Source organism: Nicotiana tabacum, chromosome 1, assembly GCF_000715075.1.
Source record: "Nicotiana tabacum cultivar K326 chromosome 1, ASM71507v2, whole genome shotgun sequence".
NCBI lineage: Eukaryota > Viridiplantae > Streptophyta > Magnoliopsida > Solanales > Solanaceae > Nicotiana > Nicotiana tabacum.
In genome coordinates, this window is record NC_134080.1 from 59776845 (window position 1) to 59799257 (window position 22413).

Here is a 22413-nt window from a genome sequence, read left to right on the forward strand (position 1 = left end):
TTGCTAACTTTGAATCTCTACAAGCTGGTGATATAAGATGCTTGAAGTCAGTTGATGATGACACAGAACTTTGGTATAGAAGATTGGGGCATGCAAGCTTCTCACTTTTGAATAAATTGATTCAGAAGGACCTGGTTCGTGGTCCGCCAAATTCAAGATTCACCTGGACACTGTTTCTTAGAACAAAGGATAAGACTATCGAGGTATTTGTGGCCTTTGTCAAGAAGATCCAAGTGAAGATGGAATTGAAGGTAGCATGCATCAGATCTAACCCCGGGACAGAATTTGACAACGCCAAATTTGATAAGTTTGTAACGAAAATGGGATCACTCACAACTTCTTAGCACCAATGACTCCATAGCAAAATGGTGTTGTTGAAAGAAAGAACAGAACTCTAGAAGACATGGAATGGACAATGCTCATTAATAGTGGAATCACCAAATTTTTTTGGGCAGAAGTAATAAACACTGCTTGCTACTTGGTGAACAGGTGTATGATCAGGTCCCTCTTAAACAAAACCCCCTATGAGCTGCTCAGTGGAATAAAACCAAAGATAACTCATCTGAGAACCTTTGGATGCAAATGTTGTGTTCTCAACAATGAGAAGGACCAGCTTGGGAAGTTTAATACAAAAAGCAATGAAGGAATCCTTCTGGGATACTCCCCTCAAAGCAAAGCCTACAAAGTCTACAATAAAAGGGGACACTGTATGGAAGGAAGTGTTCATGCGCTATTCAATGAGACACCCTTATCTAACAAAGAAGGAAACAGTGATGATCAAGATAATGAACCATTTTTGGTCTCTGAGAAATATCTAATGATTCAAATGGGAAGGCTGATATAATGAGTCAGATGAAGGAGACAGGTGAAGATAATGCAACATCCTCTTTCACTTCTCAAGAGAAACCTGGTACTTCAATTACTACCACTGAAGCTGAAGAAAGAGTTGGAGATGCAGTGCAAGGCACTCCATAAGTAACAGAACAAGGAGTGCAGGGAAATCCATTGCAATGCAAGAGGAACTACATCAATTTGAAAGAAACAAGGTATGACACCTGGTACCTAGACCCTCAGACAGAACCATCATAGGGACCAGGTGGGTATTCAGGAATAAGCTGGATGAATATGGAAATACTACAAGGAACAAAGCAAGGCTTGTTGTCCAAGGACACAATCAGGAGCAAGGGATCGATTATGATGAGACTTTTTGCCCTAGTAGCTCGCATGGAAGCTACTAGGATCCTCATTGCTTTTGCTTCACATATATAATTCACCCTATTCTAAATAGATGTGAAGAGTGCCTTCCTGAATGGTTTTCTCAAGGAAAAAGTCTATATCAAGCTACCTTAAGGTTTTGAACGTCATGTATATCTTGAATATGTATTCAAATTGGATAAGGCACTGTACGAATTGAAGCAGGACCCTAGAGCCTGGTACGATAGACTATCCAAGTTTCTCTTGGAAAATGGCTTCACAAGAGGAAAGATTGATAATATATTGTCTTTGAAGAAACGGGGAAGGAACCTGCTCATTGTTCAAATTTATGTGGATGAAATCATATTTGGAGCTACAACTGACTCATTATGTGAAGAATTTGATAAACTCATGGGAAGTGAGTTTGCAATGAGTATGATGGGGGAACTAAATGTCTTCCCAGCTCTTCAAGTGAAGCAGTCCATAAAGGGAACGTGTATCAGTCAGCAGAAATACATTAAAGAAGTCTTGAAAAGGTTTGATATGGAAGCATCAAAGGTGACCGATACCCCTATTGCTATTGCTACTAAGCTGGACATGGATGATTCTGGATAACCTATAAATCAAACAATGTATAAGGGAATCATTGGATGTCTACTCTACCTAACTGCCAGCAGGCCAGACATTGTATTTAGTGTGGGATTATGTGTAAGGTTCCAATCAAATTCTAAGGAATCTCATATAAAGGCTGTAAGAGAATTCTGAGATATTTTGAGGGAACACAGAACCTGGTTCTGTACTATCCTTCAGGTGAAAATTTCAACCTTATTGGTTATGCTGACGCTGATTATACATGCTATCTGGTGGACAGGAAAAACACATCTGTATTGGCTCATTTCCTTGGATCATGTTTTATCTCATGGGGTACAAGGAAACAAAACTCAGTAGTTCTCTCAACAGCTGAAGTAGAATATGTTGCAGCTGCCTCATGTTGTGCTCATTCATTATGGATCAATAAACAATTGGAAGATTTTGGTGTATACATTGATTGTGTACCACTTCTATGTGACAACACCAGTGCTCTCAACATGGCAAAGAACCTGGTTCAACACAAGAAAATCAAGCACATTGATGTCGGACACCATTTTCTCAGGGACGATGTGGAAAAGGGTCTTATTTGTATAAGATTTTGTTGCACAGAAGATCAAATTGCAGATATCTTCACCAAAGCTCTGAGCAGGGAACACTTTGAGAAACCGGATGGCACTGGGGTTACTTAAACCTAATTAAGAACCTGGTTCTGTTGATATGTCTGTGATAGTCATACTAAGGTAAAATTGGCTAAAGTGTTTTCTAACTAGGCCTAACTCACATCTATACCGTTGTAGGTAAACACGCATGATGATCATAGAAGCTAAAGGTACAGTGTTGAACTTCGGAGGAGAGCTGCAAAACCCTTTTACGAAAACAGGTCAGGAACCTGGTTCCTGTACCATAGGTTAGTAGTAATGTGTTTTTCGCATGCTTATTCCAAAAGGATAGCAAAATTAATTCAACTGCCACATCATCCCATTTTTCAGAGTCTGCATAACATGTCTTGTCTCTCAAATCCTTTCACTTCCTCTGCATGTTACATATTCCTACAAACCTACCATTGTTTCAAAACTCTTCAGAATCCGTTCCTCTCACCTCTCATCATTAGCTCTTTCTTCCATAAAATCCTCACACTCCCAATAGTTCTGAACAATTATCTCCCTTTGCATCTCTTTAATTTTTCCTTCAGAACTCTTTACCACTTCTCTCACCATGGCCAATGAACAATCGTCTCCTTCTCCTGCCATCAACACCACTCCCACATCTCCACCTCTCGTAACACCACCACCTGAAACCCACTTCTTCACTATCCCTGATACTACTGTACCCATGCCGGTTTCCTCTTCATCTCCAATCACCTTTACTCCTCCGTCAAACCCTGTCTCACTTCCATGTGTTTCAAACCCTACTTCTCTTCTTTCTTCGGAACAAACCAAAATTGCTACTCCTCAGGCGTCAGAGGTCTCTGAGGAAGATCCCGATCATTACTTGAACTCCTCCGTTCTAGGCTCAGTGGCTCCCACGGAATCACCAAAAAAGGAAGTGGCACTAAATATCATGGCTATCACTGCTAAGAGTCTTATGAATGAAGGAGCCTCCCCTCTGCCTGAATCTCAGGGGGAAGAAACTCCATTCTTAGGGGATGAAAGGACTCTGGTGCTTCTCGAGTCTTCGGTTCATGCCACTATCACAGAAAAACCTGTTGAAGAACCTGATTCTCTTTCAGCTACAACAAACTAGGAGGTTGTAGAAGACAAAGGCTTTTGAGTCTGCCTTGCAGAAGAGTAAGCTGGGTATCAAGAAAAAGAAGAAGAGGTTGATGAAATAGGGGGAAGTTGTGGCTAACAAACACATTCCAGTGGTTGAGGTTGATAAAGATGTTATGGAGGAACCTAGTTCCTTAATGAAAAGATCTACAAAAGTCCAAAAGTTTGTGGTTAAGAAAGATTTGTTTGAAGGTGACATTGTGGCTGTTGCAAGCAGGAACAGGAAGTTTGCTAAAATGTTTAGAAAACAAAAGTGAGAAACTATGGGAAGACCTGGTTCAATGAAGACCTTTCCAAGTGAAAGTGGCCTTGGGCAGGAGAGTTGGAGAACTCAGAAAAGTTTTGTGGAGTCGCACGTTTGACCCAACAATCTTGGAAATGGCAGGTATGAGACAATTTCTGGACATAGGCAACAAGTGGAGAACCTGCGAGAGAAATTTCTTGACTAACATTTGTCTGCAAATGCCCACATGGACCTGGTTCTTAAAACCATTGCTGCCTTCTTTTCCAAGCCTCCCTCTTCTAGTGCCCCTTAGGATCCTCTTAGTGGCCAATTATCTTTTGCTCTAATGTTTTGTAGATGTTGTTGTCTTTTTGTTTTGTCTTTTTGTGATGGCATGTTTGATTTCACCGTTGCTGCTCTTGTTGAAACAATTTTATTTTCTTATCAATGAAACAACTCTTCTTTTGCTTGTGCAATGCTTGTTTTCCTTTTTGCTTCTCTTTTCTATCATGTTGTGTGCACATATCTGGCATGAGTTAGCTTTGTTGGACTTCTTTATGCCATTTTGTCTGACTGTGTCTTTTTGTTGATGCCAAAATGGGGAAGAATCGATTAAAATTAAAAACTGAACTTGTAGCAAGTAATTAAAGGGGAAGCATAGAGTCAGGGGTACATATGCAGTTGTTGGTATCTTATCTGGTTAAGTTTGTCATCAATGTTAAAAGTTTGTCATCATCAAAAAGGGAAAAATTGATGGGCTTAAGGTCTTTTAATCTATGTTTTGATGATCTAACAAATGTTCTGTATATAACTAGATAAAGGACCTGAAGTATGCCGCCTGGTACAATCATTCAAGTTAATCAACTCAAGATAATCTGGGCAGTGTATGTTTAGATTCACAAGAACCAGATTAGGGACCTGATCCCTTGGTGTTCCCCTGACAGAAGTATAAGTCAACTATACAGCTGGAAAGCAACTGCAGAAAGTGATTGCCTGCAACTGTACACGCGATAGTGCAACAGTCACTTCCCATTGGAAAGAGGCATGTACTAACCAAGATTTGACATCACTATTGTGAATTGACATCACTATGGTGATGTCTTTTGTAGTATAACAATCTGGTGCAAGGCATAAGACAACGACTTGAGAATTTTCAGTAATATTCTTTCAGGTGCTAGAAACACCTCTCTCAAGAACAAAGCTGCTGCAACCTCAAGGACCAGATCCAAAGATTGAAGATATCTTAAGTCCTTAGGTTTGTTGAGTCTTTGTTATTTGTTCTTCATTGTAACTCCTATATTGCTTTATTAGAAGCTTTGTTTTAGGAAACTCAAAATCATAAACCATCTAAGTTTGTGTCTTGGCTAGAGTTAGTCGAGTTGTGAAGTCTTTGTAATAGAGTTATTACAAAGTGACTTGTAATAGAGTTGTTACAAGTTAGAGTGATAAAAGTCTTTGCAACTAGAGAGTGGCAAAGTGGCTTGTGGTGAGAGCATCACAAGTTAGTTAAAGTCTTTGTAACTAGAAGAGTGACAAAGTGGCTTGCGATGAGAGTACCACAAGTTAGTTGAGTTGAATTCTTTGTAATGGAGTCATTACAAAGTGGCTTGTAATAGGTGATTACAAGTTAGTGAAGTTGAAATCCTACCAGTGTAGGTCGTGGTTTTTTGTCCCCTTGAGTTGGGATTTTTCCGCGTAAAAATCATGTATCTCATTTACATATTGGTTCAGTAGTTAGCACTATGGGAACTGATATAGGACCAAATCTCTATATAGTTTGGTTTATTAGTATTTTCAGTGGAAACTCATAGAGGACCAGGTACTCTATACTGTTTGGTGGACTCATACAAACTAACAATCCTGAACCAAGTCAGTACCCAATAGCCTAGCCTTACCCGGCTCAAACTAACCGATTGGAGATTGACACCATCTCCCATAAAAAGCCGCATACGGAGCCATCTGAATGCTCGACTGGTAGTTGTTGTTGTAGGCAAACTCCGTGAGCGACAGAAACTGATCCCAAGAACCCCCGAAATCAATGACATAAGCGCGTAGCATATCCTCCAATATATGAATGGTGTGCTCAGAATGTCCTTCCGTCTGAGGGTGAAATGTCGTACTCAACTCAACTTGGGTGCCCAACTCTCGTTGAACGGCTCTCCAATACTGTGATGTAAACTGCATGCCCCGATCTGAAATGATGGACACTGGCACACCGTGAAGGCAAACAATCTCGCGAATGTAAATCTCAGCCAACCGCTTTGAAGAATAAGTAGTCCCAACTAGAATGAAGTGCGCGGACTTGGTCAGCCGATCCACAATCACCCAAATAGCATTGAACTTCCTTGAAGTCCATGGGAGCCCAACTACAAAATTCATGGTGATCCGCTCCCATTTCCACTCTGGGATCTCTAGACTCTAGAGCAATCCACCATATCTCTGATGCTCATACTTTATCTACTGACAGTTAAGGCACCGAGCTACAAACCCCACTATATCCTTCTTCATTCTTCTCCACCAATAGTGTTGCCTCAAGTTCTGTTACATCTTTGCGGCGTCCGGATGAATGGAATACCATGAACTGTGGGCCTCCTCAAGGATCAACTCCCATATCCCATCTACATTGGGCACACATATTTGGACCTGCATCCTCAACACCCCATTATCCCCAATAGTAACATCTCTAGCATCATCGTGCTGAAGGAAGACCGAGAAACCACACAAGCCAAAATCCAATTGGGCTCCAAAACATCTAATCTCACGAACTGGTTGGCCAAGGCCTGAACATCAACTGCAAACGGTCTGTCACCAATAGGAATGAACTCAAGGCTACCCATATTCACCGTCTTCCTACTCAAGGCATCGGCCACTACATTGGCCTTCCCGGAATTAATACAGAATAGTAATATCATAGCCCTTTAGTAGCTCCAACCATCTTCGCTGCCTCAAATTTAGATCCTTCTATTTGAACAAGTGCTAGAGACTCCGATGATCTGTAAATACCTCATAAGACACACCATAGAGATAGTGCCTCCAAATCTTCAATGCATGAACAATGGCAGCCAACTCCAAATCATGAACATGGTAGTTCTTCTCATGATGCTTCAACTATCGCAAAGCATAAGCAATCACTCTACCCTCCTGCATCATGATACACCCAATACCGATCCGTGAAGCATCACAATACATTGTATAAGAGCCTGAAGCTGAAGGCAAAACTAGTACTGGAGCTGTGGTCAAGGCAGTCTTGAGCTTCTGAAAGCTCTCCTCACACTCATCCGACCACCTGAAAGGAGCAACCTTTTGGGTTAATTTGGTTAAAGGCAATGCAATAGACGAGAAACCATCCACAAAGCGACGATAATAACCAACCAAACCAAGAAAGCTCTGAATCTCCGTAGCTGAGGACGGTCTATGCCAACTCTGAATCGCCTCTATCTTCTTTGGATCCACCTGAATCCACTCACTAGACACCACATTCCCCAAGAACGCCACTGAGCTAAGACAAAACTCACATTTAGAGAACTTGGCATAAAACATCTCCTCCCTCAACTACTGCAACATAATCCTCAAATGATGGACATGCTCCTCCTGGCTACGAGAGTACACCAGGATATCATCAATGAATACTATGATAAACGAGTCGAGATAAGGCTGAAATACATGGTTTCTTAGATGCATGAATGCTGTTGCTGCATTGGTTAGCCCAAATGACATCATAAGGAACTCATAATGACGATAACGGATCCTGAATGCTGTCTTTAGAATATCCGAGTCCCGAATCTTCAACTAGTGATACCCAAACCTCAAATCAATCTTAGAGAACACCCTCGCTCCCTGAAAATGGTCAAATAGATCATCAATGCGCGACAAAGGATACTTGTTCTTGATTGTAACTTTGTTTAACTGCCTATAATCAATGCACATGCACATAGTACCATACTTTTTCTTCATAAATAGAACCGGTGCACCCCAAGATGACACACTAGGCCTAATAAAACCCTTATCAAGAAGCTCCTAACGTTGCTCTTTCAATTCCTTCAACTCAGATAGTGTCATATGATATGGAGAAATAGAAATAGGATGAGTACCCGCACCAAGTCAATACCAAAGTCAATGTCCCTGTCGGGTGGCATGCCCGACAGATCTACAGGAAACACATCCGAAAAATCTCGCACCACCGGAACAGAATCAATAGTAGGAGTATCAGCACCAACATCCCTCACAAAGGCCAAATAAGATAAACAACCATTTCCAATCATCCATTGGGCCTTCAAATATGAAATCATTCTGTTGGGAACATAACCTAAAGAACCTTTCCACTCGATCCTTGGAAACCCCGGCATCGCCAACTTCACGGTCTTAGCATGACAATCCAGCATAGCATCACACGGAGACAACCAATCCATACCTAATATCACATCGAAATCAACCATACTAAGCAACAAGAGATCAACTCTAGTCTCTAATACCCTAATAGTCACTACACACGTCCGATATACACGGTTTACAATAATAGTATCGCCCAATAGCATAGATACATGAACGTATGAAACTAAGGACTCACGGGGCATATCCAGATAAAGAGCAAAATAAGATGATGCATACGAATAAGTGGAACTAGGGTCAAATAATACAGATGCATCCCTGTGGCATACTGAGATAATACGTGTGATCACTGCATCTGGTCTGGTAAGAATAGCATAGAATCGGACCTGACAGCCACCTGATCGGCCTCCCCATGTAGGGCAACCTCAAGCTGACTGGGCCCCTCCCTGAACTGGCTGTACGGGTGGTAAAACAACTAGTGCGTAAGTCGCAACCTAACTCCTCTACTACACTTGACCTCCCGGGCGATGAGGACACTGCCTCCACATATGCCTAAACTCCCCGCACTCAAAGTAACTCCCCAATGCTGGTGGTGGGGACTGAAGGGAGCCCCGAACACCAGGATAACTGCTAGAAGGACCCGGCATAGATGAACCCTGAACCGATGGAGCACGGGACTAACTCTGAGCTGGAAGGGCACTGAGGGATGACTGACCCTGATGAGCATTGCATGAACCATGGTTGGATAATGCACCACGGTGAACTGGACAAGCCATTTGAGCGTGCCTATAAGGACTACCCCTGTTGTGGTAGAACTAACCCCCAGAAGGAACACCATTAAAACCACCCGATCCACGAGGCCTCTTGGCCTCCGTCTCCCCATAATCCTAGCTACGGACCATCTCTATATGCCGGACAATATTGACCACCTCGTCAAAAGTAGCACAAGATACCCTATCCCAAGTCATAAGCAACCACAGCTGATATGTGAGGCCATCAATGAACCTCTTAATCCTCTCCCTTCAGTGGGAACCAACCAAACTACATGCCGAGCTAACTCTAAAAATCTCATCTCGTACTAAGTCACAGACATGCCCTCCTAATGTAGCTGCTCAAACTATCTGTGCAGCTCCTCCCTGTGAAACTGCGGCACGAACTTCTCCAAGAAGAGAACGAAGGACTCATGCCATGTAAGTGGTGCTGCACCGACCGACCTACGCCTCTCATAAGCCTTCCACCATCTGAAGGCATCCCCAATAAACGAAAGGTAGTGAACAAGACCCCACTGGTCTCTAGAATACCTGTTGAACAAAGAATCCGATGACACTTGTCCAAGAAGCCCCGGGCATCTACTGACTCAACCCTGCTATATGATGGAGGCTGTGTCACACCTCCTTTTTCCGGCACCGCGAGGTGCGTAGGGAGTTTTTTCCAATTAAAGGACAGTCGAAACGGGATTGGTTTAATTATTTCAGAGTCGCCACTTGGGAGATTTAGGGTGTCCCAAGTCACCAATTTTAATCCCGAATCGAGGAAAAGAATGACTCTATATTACAGTCTGCGTACCAGAAATCCGGATAAGGAATTCTGTTAACCCGGGAGAAGGTGTTAGGCATTCCCGAGTTCCGTGGTTCTAGCACGGTCGCTCAACTGTTATATTCGGCTTATTTATCTGATTTTTAATACAATTATGAACCATGTGCAAATTTTATCTTTTTACCGCTTTATTATTATAATTATTTTTTAGGAATGTGAACATCGCTTAAAACATATCTTTGGATTGTGTCACATGAAATGCACCCACAATACGAAACATATTTTATTTGATGTTTTAGGATTTAGATTTGGGTCGCATGAAATGCGCATCCGAGTTTAAGAAGGTAAAATTAATTAAATCGCGCCTAAAGAGTCTAACGCGTCATCATCTTTGGGGAAGGAAGTGAAATTCACTAAACAATCCATCCCTAATTCTAAGTAATTTTTTTTAATAATTAAATAAATAAATGAGAATGGAGAATCCTATACATTTGTATTATTTACATCTATTTATTTTTAGCGAACTCCTTTAATAGTATCCCTAATGACTACCTTTTTATTATTACTAAGTTTTTTATAAATATAAAATCAATATCTACATTCTTGAAAATGACATATTAAATAGAAGGGAAAAACAAATATTAGCAGAAAATAATAAAATTATAATCATGGATACAACATGGAATTATCGGAAAGTAAAAAAATAAAAAAAAAATAAAAAAAAACTAATTATCCCATAGTTGGATTAAAATTCAAATTATTAGTAAGACTTAAGCTTATTGAAACTAATTATTTGCAAATACTGAAAATTGAAAGAAATAAAAATAAAAACTTGAGTACTAAATCATATTTCTAAAAATTTAAACAATTTAACATTAACTAACTTTGTTTTAATTCATCATGTCCTAATACTTGTTTGCAAACTAATTCATGTTATAACTGAAATTAACTACATGATTCGGATTAACTTATCGTTGATGAAAAACCTTCTGCATAAGGAACTTAGTTAATTTTTTGCCAAACTGATTCAATAACGCCATTTTTACGTTATTTCTTCTATTTTTTTTTATTAAACAGTTTTAATTAATAATCAGGCTTAAATATATTTCCTAATAATCTGGTAAAGGCGTTATTTAATATGTCGCTATAATATGCCTAGTTATGCCGATGACAGTGATTTACAGAATAATAATACATGAATAACCTAAATACAATACAAAAATTAAATTAAACTAAATTAAAAATTTAACACTCCATTCTTCATTTCAGCTTACAAAATGCCAAAATTACAGTTGTGTACCTGATATTGTCAATATAAGAAGAAGAAAGTCAGCAACGTAATACGTAACACAGCAACAGCAACAATAACCAGCAATAACCAGTCAACGAAAATCCCAGTGACAGCTTTGAAAAATTCAAAATAAAATCCAGGAATGCCGAAAATAATGGACAGAAACCAAAGGAAATTTTCAGATTTTTGAAAGGCTAGTTAATCTTCAACCCTTAATTTCTACACCTGTATACCAGAATATTTCTCAGGTGTGTACTACTTTCTCTTCTAATTTTCAAATTTTTTTTTCTTTGTATGTTTTTTCTTTTCTTGAGAGTTTCAATGTTTTTTTTTTCGGAATAAATGTTCAGCCCTTTTTTTTGTCAATCTCTTTTTTTCTGTCTGTCCTCCTTCTTATGTTCAAGACTTCACATATATATATCCCATCCCATAAATCAATTCAAATCAATCCCTTTCTCTACCAAACCCATTATCTTCCCACTCATCCCCATTACATTAAATAAATATATCACACCACCCCATTATATTTTGTCCCCCATGCTTTATTTAAAATAATGCAAGATTCCCCTTTAATTTAAATCTTGTCCCCCTTTATATTAAATAATCATATCACAACCCACCCCATTTCATTTTGTCCCCCATGCTTCAAATAAACAATTTCAAAATGTACAATTCCTAAACTACCCCTTCCAACCTTACTGAAATTACCAAACTACCCCTGATCGTATTACAAATTTACCAAACTACCCATCAGCTATAACACATCATTTAATCAAACATAACCAAAATATAGTCAATATGATCAATTTCTAACAATGTTCAAACAACAATATGAACATGGATGAACATCATAACAACAATATCACATGAACATGATTTTAACAACATTTCAACAACAAATCATATGAACATAAATTGAACAACCAAGAACAACCAAAATTTGATTGAACAATATTTTTGGCAACAACAAACCTATTTTTCGGATTTAAACAACAACAACAATCAAACAAGTATATTCAGATTCTTAAATTCAATAATATTGAACTTAACATCAACTCTAACAACATTACAACAAACAATTCTTATATTAAACTTTAAACAAGATTATGAGAACAATTCAAGCAATAATCATAAATGGTAAACAAGAAATCAAACTATATAAAATTCGGATTCAAGATCATCCAAACAAAGTAGGAACATGAATGAATCTACTTTAACAACAATAACAAACAAGCTTTATTCAACTTCGAATTAAACTTAAACAAAACAAATAAACATATTCAAATTACTAATCTTCAAATAATCAATTAATCTTTTCTAAATTAAATCCAACAAAATTATAACAAATATGCATGATCCAAAAATTAAAACCAAAACATAACTTCACATTAAATCACTGAATTAAAAACGAACTTCAAACAAGATGAAACACGAATTAAATCTATATTAACAACAATCAACGGATTTAAACGATTTAAGCTAACACTTTTCTATATTAAAACTAAATCTTCTCAAACTGAAAAAATAATTTAATTGAATCTTCAATTCAAATCTATCAACAATATAATTAAACTAACCATTTTTATCTAAAAATAAATATGAAAAATGAAACAAACTTATACTAATTTCAAATCTGAAAATATCAAACAAATTATGGATGAAAATAAACTTAGAACAACTAACCGTAAATGACCAATGACGAACATCGAACGAACTCTAAACGAAACCAACGAAACTTGGACATAAACGGACTTGAAGACGACGAAGCAACAAGCATCAGTGAAAGATGAAGAAAACGCAGCAGCGACGAGCAAGCTCGTCCATGGTCAGCCGCGATGGAGCAGCTGCGAAGAAGAAAACGGGCAGCAGTGGCAGCAGCAGCGGCAACACGGCATCGGCAGCAGCAATCCGGCAGCGAAGGCAGCAACACGTCGCGGACAGCCATGGACGACGACATGGTCGACGTCGAAGCTCGTCCATGGCTGTGTTCGTTTGGTCATTTGATTGAAACAGAAGCAGCAGCATCGACAGCAGCACGATGGAGGGAGTAGCTGCGACAACCGGCGACGAAGAGAAGACGCAGTCGCGACAGCAGCCATGGCAACGAGCGGAGCTGTAGCGGTGACAAGGCATCGACTGCGTAGTTGTCCAGGAACTAAAGCACGGCCATGGCAATCACTGAAGCAGCAGATGTGTCGAGAAAAGGGTGCAGCAACAGTAAAAAAACGACGCGACACGGCGAGAAGGATGAAGTCGCGTTGGTGGTTTTTGAGGTCGTTCATGGTTTCTGAGGTTGTTCATGGGAGGGCAGCTTGGAGACGACATGTGTGTGTGTGCAGTGAGGAGGATGGAAGGGAAGCCATTGATGCTAGGGAGAAACTTGGAGAAGAAGAAGCAAAGGTGGGGGGGGGGGCGGATGACTTAGGTCTTTTAGGGTTTTTTCTTTCTTTTTTTTTTGTTTTGTTTTTGTTTTGTAAAAATGAAAGACAAATGGGGTTTGAGTCTTTTGGGTTATGGACTGGGTCGACCCAGTTCGAAATGGACTGGGTCGTAGGGAAGATTGGGCCATTTTTTGGGCTTGTGGCTTGAAATTGAAGAAGAGGCCTAATTCCGACTTTCTTTATATTTTTGCTTTCTTTTCTTCTTTTATTTCTCTAAAACTAAATTATAAAAATACTTAAACTATTATTAAGAATTAAATTAAGTTATAAAAGCGCAAATTAACTCCCAATAACAATTAACGCACAATTAAGTATTAATTAAGCATAAAATTGTATATTTGGACATTAAATGCTAAAAATGCAAACGATGCTTATTTTTGTAATTTTTAAATTTTTGTAAAACAAATTTAATTACTAACAACTATAGAATTAAATCCTACATGCAAAATGCGACATATTTTTGTATTTTTTATTAATTTATCAAATAAACACGCACAGACAAATACAAATAATTATTCAAAATGTCACAAAATATCACAAAATGGCACACCAAGAAAAATCATTTTATTTTTGAATTTTTTTTTGGGAGTAATTCTCATATAGGGCAAAAATCACGTGCTTACAGCTGCCCCTCTTTGCCCGGATACACGAAGGGTTTTCGTGCAAAGATAAAGCGAGCGATTTTTGCCCATTCGCGTACTCCGTTGAAGCATTTTTTTTGAAAAAGATTTGACCGAACCTTTGCTTCAAAGGTTTCCTACATATCCTGGGCTAAACAGGAATCAGGTCAATGTAGTTCGGGAAATTTTGGTAGCTGGGACTACCGTTGGACTGCAATGTTACTGTTGTTGCATGCTATTATTATTGCTTACCGATCTCCTTGTTACACCGTGCTTAAAAAACAAGAAGCTAGGCTAGAGTACAATTTATTTTTGTTGCCTTGCTTCCTTGTCTGCTTGCATTTCTTTCGGTGCTTTTCTTCCGATGCTTTTCTTCCTTTTGACACATGGACTTGAGTTTATGCTGGGACCCCTTGTTGCAACCTTCTGCTTCCCGGTGCTGGGGAATTTTATTGTTTATTGCTGGGGATTCCTGTTGTAACCTTCCGCCTTCTGGTGGGGTTACTGATTCCAAACTCTGTAATACAAGACTAAAAAGTTGCTTCAATGCAAAATTATGAAATGTATGCCCGCATTATACTGGTGGACGACCTAGAACTGAAATGTATTCCCGCATTTTACTGGTGGGCGACCTAGAACAGAAAAGTATTCCCGCATTATACTGGTGGGTGACCTAGAACATGAAATGAAAACATAAATGTATACCCGCATTATACTGGTGGGTGACCTAGAAATGGAAAACTGAAATGTATGCCCGCATTATACTGGTGGGCGACCTAGAACAGAAAAGTATTCCCGCATTATACTGGTGGGTGACCTAGAACTTAAAAGTATTCCCGCATTATACTGGTGGGCGACCTAGAACCTAAATGTATTCCCGCATTATACTTGTGGGCGACCTAGAACATGAAATGAAAACATAAATGTATACCCGCATTATACTGGTGGGTGACCTAGAAATGGAAAACTGAAATGTATGCCCGCATTATACTGGTGGGCGACCTAGAACAGAAAAGTATTCCCGCATTATACTGGTGGGTGACCTAGAACTTAAAAGTATTCCCGCATTATACTGGTGGGCGACCTAGAACCGAAATGTATTCCCGCATTATACTGGTGGGCGACCTAGAACTTAAAAGTATTCCCGCATTCTACTGGTGGGTGACCTAGAACATGAAATGAAAAGACAGAAATGTATTCCCGCATTATACTGGTGGGTGCCTAATTGGTAAAGAATAATTTGAATTTGTTTCCTCTATTCTCCGAGAAAATTTCCACTTGTGGCAGAAAATTTTATGCCCCAATTCTGGCGATCTCTCTTATGGCGTATTTTTAGGCCATCATCAACACTTTATTTTCCTGTTCAAATCAAAGAAAATTTAGTTAGTTTTTTTTTTTTTTTTTTTTGAAATATGGCGAATGGTCATGTCACTCCTGATGGGGATGATTGTTCCCTTTCCCTTATTCTTGTTCGGCGTTCTCAAAACTTGTTGGGGATGATGTTATTTGCTGGGGATAACATTCTGCTGGGGATGGTTTTTCCATTTATCCCTTCACCATTTTGTATCTCAAAAATTTCTGGAGGTTATTTTGCCGAAGATGAATTTTCCCTTCTTCCCTTCCCCTTCTGTGTTGTCCGACCACCTCGTAGCTTGGTCGATATTCGGTCGGAGTACTCTGAGGATCGTCTTGGAACTAGGCTTACAATTTCCTCAACATTTTTTTTTCCGGCTCTTCCCCGTACTTTCCTTGCCATTTTAGGACAGTATTATTCGGCCTAGCAACCCACGTCTTTTGCCTTATTGCCTTGTCTCTTGCCTGACCTTTTCACTTTTTATGTTGTACCATTTTGGCAACTGGTAGTAAGCTCTGAAAGACCTTCCTTAAAACATAAATTTCTAGAAAAATTCTTTTAAACAACGAAATGAAAAGATAGAAAAATGAGAAAATCTTTCTGAACAAAAAAAATGAACTTATCTGGGTGATACAACCGATTCCAATGATCATGTTGTGCATTCCGGATTAATCAACCCAGTCTATTTGTGTCGATCAAACTTTCTGATGTCTTCACTTGCTGGGGATAAATAGGTGCCCAATTCTTCGCAAAATACGGATCTTTTCCGTCAATCTATCTTGTCGCCTTATAGTGCCCTTCGCGGGGTTTTCACTAACAAGGCTCTCTCATTTCTCACAACTCCCGTCGCCTTATGGTGCCTGTGAAGGTTTTCACCGATAAGACTCTCTCATTTTGTATTTCTCAGCTTACGTCGCCTTATGGCGCCTGTGAAGGTTTTCGCCGATAAGACTCTCTCATCTTATTTTCTCAGCTTGGGATTGGAGTGTTGCCGATAAGATTTATCTCTGCCGGGAATTCTTTTGGCTAAAAATTCTTTCAATTCATGATCCTCATTCAGTCAGGGACCGATGTTTTATTCTTGGTTTTCATTTGCCTATCTTAACACCTCTCGGATACTGATCGGGAGGTCTTTTTTGGATATCAATATAGGTTTTAGAAGAAAAGGATATAAAATTCAAAATAACTTTGATGGGTAAAGTATTACAACTCTTGGAATCAAACTCTTTTTTTTTTTTTTTTTCAAAATTTAGAAACATAATTTCTGCCCCAGTTTTCTTACTTGGGGATTTTTCTTTTGATTTTTTTTTCTTTTTTTTTTATTACCTTATGACCGAGCCGTGAGGCGCCTACGTATCCTCTTTGAGGAATCAGGTCGAACGTAGTTCACTGACTCCTTTGTTTTCTTGCGACCTTCAAAAAGTTTTTTTTTCATACATTTTTTCATTAATGATTCCAAGAGAGGGGTATAAAAAGATAAGTATGGCTCAAAGGGGTAAAGCAAAGGTTAAAAGTGTTTGGATAGAAGAAAGAATTGCCTCCGTCATTTCATTATCCAATAAGCACTAAGTATAAACAAACAAATAAACAACAAAAGAAATTACACATAATATCTTTTGACTGCATCAGAATTGATAGCCATGTCGACGCATCTTCCTTCAACATCCGTCAGACGTAAAGCGCCATTGGATAATACTCTGGTCACAATATACGGCCCTTGCCAATTCGGGGCGAACTTGCCTTTTGCCTCAATCTGATGTGGGAGGATCCGTTTCAATACTTGTTGCCCTACTTCAAATTTTCTGGGGCGCACCTTCTTATTGTATGCTCTTGCCATTCTCTTTTGATACAACTGGCCATGACATACTGCTGCCAATCTTTTTTCATCCATTAAACTCAGCTGCTCTAGTCGGGTTTTGACCCATTCATCATCGTCAATCCCGGCCTCAGCGATAATTCGAAGGGAAGGAATTTCAACTTCTGCTGGTATTACTGCTTCGGTTCCGTATACCAACAAATAAGGAGTCGCACCTATTGAAGTACGAACAGTAGTGCGGTATCCTAACAACGCAAATGGTAGCTTTTCATGCCATTGTCTGGATCCTTCAATCATTTTCCTCAATATCTTCTTTATATTTTTGTTGGCTGCCTCAACTGCTCCATTCGCCTTGGGCCGATACGGAGTGGAATTACGGTGTGTAATCTTAAACTGTTCACATACTTCTCTCATCAAGTTGCTGTTAAGATTAGCACCATTGTCCGTGATTATTATATTTGGGATCCCAAATCTACAAATGATATGGGAATGGACGAAATCCACCACTGCCTTCTTGGTTACAGACTTAAAAGTTTTGGCTTCAACCCACTTAGTGAAATAATCGATGGCTACCAGAATGAACCTGTGACCGTTCGAAGCTGCCGGCTCGATAGGCCCAATGACATCCATGCCCCATGCTACAAATGGCCATGGTGCGGACATTGTGTGCAATTCCATTGGTGGAGAATGAATCAGATCTCCGTGTATCTGACACTGATGGCATTTTCGTACGAAACTGATACAATCATGCTCCATAGTGAGCCAATAATATCCCGCTCGCAGAATCTTCTTTGCCAACACATATCCGCTCATATGGGGCCCACAGACTCCAGCATGTACCTCTGTCATCACTATCGTGGCTTGACCTGCATCAATACATCTCAGCAAACCCAGATCTGGGGTTCTTTTGTACAACATTCCTCCACTGAGGAAAAATCCATTTGCCAGTCGTCGAATGGCTCTCTTTTGATCTCCGGTTGCCTGCTCCGGGTATATTCCTATCCTGAGGTATTCCTTGATATCATAAAACCATGGCTCGCCATCCATTTCTTCTTCTATTATGTTGCAGTAGGCATGCTGATCACGAACCTGAATATACAATGGGTCAACATGGATTTTGTCTGGATGGTGCAACATCGATGCTAAAGTGGCCAAAGCATCGGCAACCTCATTGTGAACTCTCGGGATGTGTCTGAACTCCACTGATCGAAATCGCTTGCTCAAATCGTGCAAACATTGTCGGTATGGTATAAGCTTCAAATCCCGTGTTTCCCATTCACCCTGGATCTGATGTACTAGGAGGTCCGAGTCTCCCAAGACCAAGACGTCCTGAACATCCATGTCTGCAGCCAATCGTAGGCCCAAAATACATGCCTCATATTCAGCCATGTTGTTGGTACAATAGAAACGTAGCTGAGCTGTAACAGGATAGTGATGTCCTGTTTCTGAAATAAGTACTGCTCCTACTCCAACTCCTTTCGCATTAGCAGCCCCATCAAAGAAAAGCTTCCACCCTGGCTCCTCATTCAGTTCTAACTCCTCTATATGTATCACTTCTTCATCAGGAAAATACGTCCTCAAAGGCTCGTATTCTTCATCAATAGGATTCTCAGCTAAGTGATCGGCCAATGCTTGAGCTTTCATGGCCGTCCTCGTCACATAGACAATGTCGAACTCTGTGAGTAATATCTGCCATTTTGCCAATCTTCCTGTGGGCATAGGCTTCTGGAAAATATACTTTAATGGATCCAGACGTGAAATAAGGTATGTAGTATGTGACGACAGATAATGCTTAAACTTCTGTGCTACCCAAGTTAGAGCGCAACATGTTTTCTCAAGTTGAGTGTACTTATTCTCATAGACTGTAAACTTCTTGCTGAGATAATAGATGGCTTGCTCTTTTCTTCCTGTGATGTCGTGTTGACCCAACACGCAACCAAACGAATGATCCAGGACCGTTAGATAAAGGATTAATGGCCTCCCCGACTCAGGTGGAACCAATACAGGTGGATTAGATAAATAACCTTTGATCTGGTCAAATGCCTTCTGACATTCTGCCGTCCATTCTATCGCGGCATCTTTCCTCAACAATCGAAAGATGGGTTCACAAGTTGTTGTGAGCTGAGCGATGAATCTGCTGATATAGTTCAACCTTCCCAACAGACTCATTACTTCTGTTTTGTTCCTCGGTGGCGGCAATTCCTGGATGGATTTGATCTTTGACGGATCCAACTCAATGCCTCGCCGACTGACGATAAATCCTAACAGCTTTCCAGATGGAACACCAAATGCACATTTGGCTGGGTTGAGCTTAATGTCGTACCTTCGAAGTCTTTGGAAAAACTTCCTAAGGTCTGCTACGTGGTCTTCCTGACGCTTGGATTTGATGATCACATCATCTACGTACACTTCGATTTCTTTATGTATCATATCATGGAACACAGTAGTCATTGCTCTCATGTACGTTGCCCCAGCGTTCTTCAAACCGAATGGCATTACCCGATAACAATAAGTCCCCCATGGCGTAATGAAAGCTATTTTCTCTGCATCTTCTTCATCCATCAAAATCTGATGATACCCAGCGTAGCAATCCACAAAGGAGCCGATTTCTTTCCCGGCGCAATTGTCGATCAAGATATGGATATTGGGCAATGGAAAGTTATCCTTTGGGCTTGCCCTGTTCAGATTACGGTAGTCGACGCATACCCTGATCTTCCCATCTTTCTTTGGTACTGGCACTACATTAGCCAACCAATCAGGATATCGAGAGACCCGAATAACCTTTGCTTGCAGCTGCTTGGTTACTTCTTCTTTAATCTTCACACTCATATCTGTTTTGAACTTCCTCAGTTTCTGCTTGACAGGAAGACAGGCCGGGTCAATGGGCAATTTGTGAACCACTAGCTTGGTGCTTAAACCCGGCATATCGTCATATGACCATGCAAAAATATCTTTAAACTCAATGAGTGCTTTGATTAATTCTTCCCTGATGCCAGGCTCAATGTGGATGCTGATTTTGGTTTCTCGGACATTATCCGCATCCCCTAGATTTACAGCCTCGGTGTCATTCAGATTAGGCTTGGGTTTCTCTTCAAATTGGCATAGTTCTCGGTTTATTTCCTCGAAGGCTTTATCCTCATCATATTCAGACTCATAATCGATCTCTTGTATCATTAAATCAGAGTCAGATTGATTTATTAGACTAGGTCGAAGATCCGTCGTGCATGCCATGTCATTAGAACCAGTAAAAAGAGAACTGTTCAGAAAGAGAAAAGAATAAAACAAAATTAAAATGAGACAAGAAAAGAGTTTTATTAAAATGCGGGATAACAGGGTTCACACTTTTACAAGATAAAATGAGATTTGGATTACACCCTGAATAATCCGAAAAATAAAAAAGCAAAAATCAAAGCCTACTACCAGGACTCTCCCCGAGTAGGAAGAGGAGTAACCGTCCAATTGTTGGTTTTGGCTTCAGGCCCCATAAACTGTATGTCTGTTCCACTGGAACCCTCTCCGACTTCTACCATATTGACATTAGTGAACAATCTTTCGAAACTCTGATTCAGATCCCCGTCAATCCCAATCAATCGCCCGAGAACTTTCGGGACTGGTGACCCCTTGGCGCTTGCTCTAACGAAAGATCTTGAGAGACGTGGCACAGGTTTGGGAAGAAACCAAACTTTCTTCTTCATTTTCCGAGCTCGTTTTACATCTGCCGCAGTCGGTTTGAACCCCAACCCAAAGGTCTCCAAATTCTTGGGCAAGGAAACAGGTTGAACAATTCCCTGAAGTTCAGCTCCCAAGCCTTTTCCTGGCATAAACCCATTACCTAGCATTTCTGAAACCATCATAACCGTTGCGGAAGCTATCCTAGGATGCTGAATGATTTCACCCTCGGGGATCTTGTTTGCCGACACTGCATCAAAAATCTGGTAGACCCAGGGACCTTTGTCATCATTAGTCTCTATGAAGGGTACAATGGCGCCTCCTACGGTGCACGCAGTGTCCTCGCCGTGCAATACGACCTCTTGTCTATCCCACTCGAACTTGACCATCTGATGCAAGGTGGATGGCACTGCTTTGGCTGCATGGATCCACGGACGTCCCAACAGAAAGTTATAAGATACCGTAGCATCTAATACCTGGAATTCCATGGTAAACTGGACTGGACCGATGGTCAACTCAAGTATAATATCCCCCACGGTGGCTGTTCCATTTCCGTCAAATCCTCGGACGCAAATGCTATTCTTTTGGATTCTTCCGTGGTCGATCTTCAATTGGTTCAGGGTGGATAATGGACAAATATTGGCACTTGAGCCGTTATCCACTAATGCCCGAGTAACTGCCGAATCTTCACATTTGACAGTTAGGTAGAGAGCTTTATTATGCTCCGTGCCCTCCACTGGCAGATCATCATCTGAAAATGTTACCCTGTTCACCTCGAAAATTTTGTTGGCAATCGTTTCCAGGTGATTTACAGAAATTTCATTGGGCACATGAGCTTCATTCAGTATCTTCATCAGGGCCCGACGATGTTCATCCGAATGGATTAATAATGATAGCAGTGAGATCTGGGCCGGTGTTTTCTTCAACTGTTCGACCACGGAGTAATCCTGCACTTTCATCTTCTTTAAGAAATCCTCAGCTTCTTCTTCTGACACAGGTTTCTTTATTGCAGCTGGATTGGGTCTTCTCAATTCCGCCGGAGCAAAACACCGTCCTGATCGAGTCAGTCCCTGCGCCTCACAACTATTCTCCTCCACTTGTCGTCCCTTGTACATCACCACTGCCTTTTCATACTTCCAAGGCACAGCCTTGCTATCAATCATTGGTGTTTGGACTACTGGTTTTATGATGACCAGTTCCCTGCAGACCCCTTTCACAACAACCACGGGTGTAGATGATGCTCCCGTTATTACCAACTTGGCTGGTTCTGGTTTCCTTGTAGCGGCAGATGGATTCTTCCCCAATATCACCACTGGCTTGACATCTTCCCCTTTCAACTTTACCCCTGCTTCCTCATTGATCGATTTTTCTTTTGGAGTGGCACGGATCATCATCACTGTCTGTGGGGGTTTCTTCGGCTCCCCTACTTCGTGCACAAGCTCGATCATGTGGGCTTCAGGGTGCTTTGGCAATGGGTTCTGGTTAATGTTAGGTGCCTCCGGTGCCTGTACCTCGATCTTGTTGGTATCAATAAGATCTTGTATTGCATGTTTCAGCCTCCAACATTTCTCGGTATCATG